This window comes from Tupaia chinensis, unplaced genomic scaffold, assembly GCF_000334495.1.
Source record: "Tupaia chinensis unplaced genomic scaffold, TupChi_1.0 Scaffold000366_1, whole genome shotgun sequence".
NCBI lineage: Eukaryota > Metazoa > Chordata > Mammalia > Scandentia > Tupaiidae > Tupaia > Tupaia belangeri.
The window spans coordinates 2,707,914-2,714,401 of record NW_006159863.1 but is presented as its reverse complement, the minus strand read 5'-3'; the positions used below and the strand labels follow the sequence as shown (position 1 = coordinate 2,714,401).

General features: G+C 43.1%; 1 protein-coding gene across 2 annotated transcripts in view; it reads left to right on the top strand.

Moving 5' to 3' along the window:
• Positions 1-6,488, top strand: part of BNIP3L (BCL2 interacting protein 3 like) — a 31,668-nt gene that overhangs the window by 419 nt on the left and 24,761 nt on the right. The gene's annotated exons all lie outside the window — the stretch shown is intronic.

Genomic DNA, 6,488 nt, shown 5'->3' with positions numbered 1-6,488 from the left:
CGGGGCCCATGACCGAGCGAGGGCCGGGGCCAGGTGCGCATCGGGGCCCAGCCGAGCCCACCCCTCCCGGTCGGGCTGCCCCGGGCCCCAGGACGTGAGCCCGCTGGTTGTCTTCCTTTGTTGCCACATGTTGGGCAAGAAATGCATTTGGTAATTAAGTGGTTACTTGAATCACGTGCGGGGGTGAGAAGGTTCTGCCTCCCCCCCCCCTTTTATTTTTCTTTTTTAGATTTTTTCAAAGTTGCCGTAGTGATTTTTTTTTTTTTTTAACGAAGGGGTTGTTTGCCCAGTAAACCTGTTTTAAGAACAGCCTCAGGAAACACTTAAGGTTGCACACATCCCGGAGTCTGGGACAATGACATCTCAGAAACGGAATGAAAAACACTTGTACAGACAACACAGGCAGTTAAAAGTTAATGGGCAGAACTGAGTTATGACCAGCTGCAGTTGCTTTCCATAACGTCCTGGTGCTCAGGCATCTTGTCCTAACATTGCCCCCCAGTTGTCGTGAGAGCTGGAAGTCGTCTTGGGAAGGTTCTTGCCTAACCTTTCTGTAATCCATCTCTTATGAAAGAAGTCGTGGGGGCAGTCAGCATATGGTCACATGAAATCATTTAAAACCTTTGGGATACTTAAAGGTCATGCAGTGAATTTCCTAAGAGGAAATTTCCCGCATGGCTTAAACATCATTGTAGGGAACGGAATTTCTGTGCCTCACAGGTGGGGTTAGAATTTGGATACTTTAAGATGTTTTTCATTGTGGTGGTTACTGTTTCTTCTTCTCATGGGTTATTTCCCTAAACATTGGCTTTTTCTTTTTTCACTTTTTAAGTGTCCTGTGTTCTAGAACACACAATTTTTGTATTTCTCACAGTAGGTCAGGATTAATATATGTGCCTTTATTTTAAATTGGCCAGAGGGTGCGTTCACTGACTAGAGAGAGAAAGCAGCCCCCCTCCCCCATGGGGAATAGTCGGTCCACAATACCTTCTCCTAGATTTTCTCCCTTCTTTTGAGATTTTGGACACGTGGAGTCTTGAACTGCACAGTCAGCCATTGGAATTCAGTTACTTTAACCCCCGTGCCACCAGCTGGCCCAGTGTATGTGCCTTCAATGTTGCCTGTATCATGTATTACTGTGCAATTTTAAATTATTTACTTATTTTCCACAGTCTCTTGGAAGCACGGGTTTTAAAATGGGAAGAGACGTTAGAGATAACTGTCCCCTGTTATTTTACTTGTAAAGACATGGGTCTGGAGTAAAGGGTTTTGTCCACAGTCACAGCTTGCTGAGACCTAAGGCTGGAGTTCCAGCTTTCAGCCAGTCTAGTCCTCTTTTCAGAACGTTCTTTTCAGTGGTCCTGAATCCCTTGTGTGTCTCACCTCTCAGTGGGCTCTTCTACCTAATGAACTAATGTCATGTCAGAGTGGGCCTGCCTATCTCTCTTAAATATTGCATTTCTCCAGTGTGCTCCTTGTTTCCTTAGGAATTAGATATTTGGTTAGTATGTGTGCATGATTTCACAGACTGCAAAGGGATTTTGATTTTCCCTCGACTCTGTAACAAAAAAATGGAGTTGAGCTAGATGTGATTGTTTGTCTTGGTGTCTAACAGACCTGTGAGGTGTCTGATGTTCTGGCCAATCACTTCCTGCCACGTGCACATTAGCTCTTACAGAGGTGGTGGACACAGCCCGCTTGTGCTGACAGTGTCGCTGGGGGAAAGCTGCTCACTAGAAAAGTATTTCATTTGAAGTAGGGTGAGCTTTTGAAAGTGACTGAAAAGCTTTTAGGTAATGCAATATTTTGTTACTCCCTTCTTGCCTTTAACTCTTTTTTTTTTTTTTTAGCTCATTACACAATACTGGGCTGAACAAAACAAGAAGTCTTATTGATTCCTCAAGTGATTATTGTTCCTGCCACGTGCACATTAGCTCTTACAGAGGTGGTGGACACAGCCCGCTTGTGCTGACAGTGTCGCTGGGGGAAAGCTGCTCACTAGAAAAGTATTTCATTTGAAGTAGGGTGAGCTTTTGAAAGTGACTGAAAAGCTTTTAGGTAATGCAATATTTTGTTACTCCCTTCTTGCCTTTAACTCTTTTTTTTTTTTTTTTAGCTCATTACACAATACTGGGCTGAACAAAACAAGAAGTCTTATTGATTCCTCAAGTGATTATTGGGCACTGGGCAACACAACTTATTCGAGGCATTTAGTACTGTGCAAATTGCTGATAAGTTGAAGTATTTTGTTGGGTAAAGTTGCACAACTATGAAAAACAGTTGAAAGTCATACAGATTATCTCTGTTTTGTGATTTTTTTTTTTTAAGTTCAGGGGTCAAAGCAAGTTTGAGTAGCAGATTATTAAAATATTTGAAACAGTGAAATCTTTTTCCAATTTTTATTTGTACCATCCTAAGTGGACTGTTCACTTTCATTACAAATTAGAGAGCAAGGGGCCAGCAGATGGTGTACCGGTTACATTGCTGGACTCCCACATGGTTGACCACAGTTTGAGTCTGAGACCTGGTAGCTTCAAAATCACTCCGGGTGCATGTGCGTGTGTGCCCAAGATCCTAGGAGAAGGGATTGTGGCATGACCATCTCTTGTGATTGTGAAGTGGCCATCCCTCTGAGGGGTAATTTCTCACTCTCCATCTCTCTCTCTCTCTCTCCAGTGAGCATGTTTCTAAGAAAAAGCCTGTTTAAAAAAAAAAAAAATGAGAGGACAAATATCCAAACTACTTCTAAAGTTAAAAGGATGGTTTCCAGTTGTTTGTTTATTCTGAAGAAAACTGTTTAGATCCAGCTGTTGGCATGATTAAGGCCCAATCCCACATGGCCGACCAGGCTGTTCAAGGCCCAGATTTGGGAATTTGAGAAATATGCCAGTTGCATGTGTGTGCATGCCCAAAACCTCGGGAGGGGAATAGAGGTACAGGGACTGTGGCGTGGCCATGCCCCCTAGGACATGCTTTCTCTCTCTCTCTTTCTGTCTCTCTGGGTCTCTCTGGAGACCAAACGTGGCCTATAGACATTTTTTTTATTTTAATGAGAATACTTTACCTTCTGTACGTTCTCTGCGCCTCAGGTCTCTAACTCCCCATCTTGTGAGAAGATTGAACTGGTAACTTTAAAACTGTAAAAACTCTACAATTTATAGTAACAAATATAATCACAATTATTAGAACAATTATTTTGATTTACTATATTTGAGACTATAGAATGTACTTTTTTGAAAAAGAGATTTTAGCCTTAGGGCATGTGTGCTCACCAGAGAGAGAGACAGAGACAGAAACAGTGGGAGGGAAAGTGAGAAATCACCCCCCAGGGGAAACGGCCAGGCCACAATCTCTTCTCTTACATTCATCTCCCAAGATCTTGGGCACACACCACGCACATGCCTGGTGTGAGTTTTAAGCCTCCAGGTCCAGGGCTCGAACTATAGTCAGCCAGGGGGGAGTCCCAGCCATATAGCTGCTACACCATCTGCTGGCCCCTAGAACATACTTTAATGAACCTCTTAGTCATTTCCAAAGACTTAAAACTAGAAAATATCTCATATCATTATGTATAGGTACAAACTGGAAATAGCAGGAAAACTTTCAGGTTGTAATTTTAAAGATTGATTGTTAGGAAGAGAATTCACTCTGAGATTGTTTCATAATTTGTATTACTTATTATAATCCTCATTTTTTTTTTAAGGGAGATTTTGCTGTAGGCACGTGTGCTTGCCAGAGAGACAGAGAGAGAAAGAGACAGAAAGCGAGAAATCAGCCCGCCACAGTCCCTTCTCCTCTGTTCTTTTCTCAGGATCTTGGGCACACACATACATGTCTGGTGTGAGTTTTGAGCTGCCGGGTCTGGGACTCAAGCCGTGGTCGACTCCATGGGAGTCCAGCAGTGTAATCATTACGCCATCTGCCGGTCCCAGCATAATCCTCAGTTTTAAAAATCTTGTTTCTTTTCCAAGTAAAAAGGGACTTTTTGAGGATGGGTAGAGTTAGAACATTAAGAAATTCTTGGGCCAGCAGGTGGTGTGGTGGTTAAGGCACTGGACTCCCACATAGGTGACCATGGTTTTAACCGGGGCCAGGCACCTTGAAATCAAGCCAGGCCCATGTGTGTGCATGCCTAAAACCCTGAGAGGAGAATGGAAGATAAGGGATTGCGGTGAAGAAGGAAAATATAAAAGAAATTGAGTCCATAAATAAGGAGTGAATTAGGTGATAGAAAAAAAGACCTGTCTAGTTCATCTATTGAGAAAGATTTGCTTTTTTTGTATATTACTCAAAAGATAAAACTAATATGTAAGCTTTTAATGCCTGTGTACATCATTTCGTCTGAGCTCTGTATATTTCCATAGATGGTATTTCTGCAAGAGAATTACTGAGTTAAAGGAAACCATAAGGCTGCCTTAAGGCTGGCCCTGTTGCACAGCCGGTTACGATGGCTGGGGGCAGCTTGAATCCTGGCTCCAGTGAGATGTATGTGTATGGGTGCCCTGAATTTTGATGGGAAGGAGAAATGGAAGGAAAAGGGCTGTGACATGACCATAGCCCGTTGCAGGTGCTTTGTCTCTTCCTCTCGCTCCCTGACTGGCGTGCTTGCTCTGGCAAGTACACATGCCCTCTGGCAATGAAAAACCCAAACCCAAACCAAACAGGCGCTCTTCCTGCCTCAGCCTCCTGTGTAGCTTGGACTGCAGGTATACACCGCGACACCCCTGCTGCAGGATGGGTCAAGAGTCAGACCCCGGCCTCCTCTGTGGCCTCAGCCTGCTGACTGTAGTATGAGCCAGCAAGCACCTAGTGTAGCGAGGCTGAGATCTACCTTTTGAAGGCTCTTACTGCCTATTGCAGAGTTACCTTTCGAGATGTCCATTGAAGCCCTAACTGTAGTAACAGAATATCAGAAATAGTCATTTGGCTAGTGGTCAAAAATTGCCATATAGATATGGTTAAAGTGAGGCTTATTTGTTTAAGAATTATTTATATATTTAATTCCTCTTTTTTTGAGACACTTTTGCTATAGGGCACATGCACTTGCCAGAGAGACAGAAAGTGAGAAATCACTCCCCAGGGGGGATACCCATGTCACAGTCCTTTCTCCTCCAGGGTTCTTGGGCATTCACATGCGCCTGGCATGAATTTTAAGTCACTGGGTGCAAGACTCCAGCCAGGGTCGACTATGTGGGAATCCAGCAGTGTAACCATTACACGCCATCATCAGCTGGTCCCTCCATTTGTTATGTTTTCTAATTTGATCAGACAGAGAGAAACAAAAACAAAGGGAAAATAAGAAAGCAAGACACCACCAGGTCAGGGACTCAAACCCCAGCTAGCCATGTGGGAGTGCAGCGCCCTAACTGCTATGCCACCTGCCTGCCCCTGTGGTTTATCCTTTAAAATGATGAGATGGTTTCAATGCACGTTTTCAAGTGAATGAATGAATATTGGCCCAGCTGGTGGTGTGGTAGTTAAGGTGGCTGGATCCCACAAAGCCAGTGGCATGGTTCGAGTCCACAACCTGACAGCTTGAGAAACCTATTGGGTGCCTGTACATGTGTGCCCAAAATCCTGAGAGGAGAAAGAAATGGAGGAGAAAGGATTGTGAAGTGACCCTTCCTCATAGAGGGTACTTTCTCGTTTACCATATTCTCTTTTTTCCTCTGGGAAGTGCACGTGCCCTTTGGCAAAATTAAAAAAAAAAAAAAAGGAATGACAATTGGGGCTGGCAGGTGATGTGATGGTTAAGGGCCCTGGATTCTTACATGGCTGATCGTGGTTCGAGTCCTGGACCTGGTGGCTTGCTTTCTCACTTTCCCTCTTTCTTGCTCTGTCCCTCTCTGGTCAAATTAAAATAAATAAATAAATAAGTCTGGTCAAATTAAAATGAATGAATGAGTGAGTAGTTAAATAAAATAATTTCTTTTTAATAAAAGGTGGGTTGTCAAGCGATGTGGTGGTTGAGGTGTTGAATTCCCACGTGGTTGACTGTGGTTTAAGTCCTGGGCCTGGCATCTCACTTTCTCTCTCTTTCTGGTTAAAACTAAAAAATAATGAAAAATAAATTAAATGAAATAATTATTTTTAAATCAATGATTGTCAACACGTATTGTCATTGAAAGACATCTGAAGAATACTTTTTATAGAAAAATATGTGCAGTACCATTCTATTTGCTTATAAAAACAGTTATATTTCATTGAAAAACTCTGAAGGTCTCTGTTTGAAACCTAAGGCTAGTTTCCATTGAAAGTAGGAGAGAGAGTTGAGAGAGAGGAGAGGTGTTCATTTCTAATTTTATGTACCAATGCTTACATTTTCAGGGGACTCATTATTTTTGCAATAAGAAATAGTTTGGGGCCAGCTGGTTAAAATGGCTGGACCCCACAGACTGACTGTGTGGCTTGAGTCTGAGACCCAGCAGTTTGAAAAACTAGGCGTGGGACCAGCAGTTAGCATAATGGCTATGTCGCTGCACTCCCAC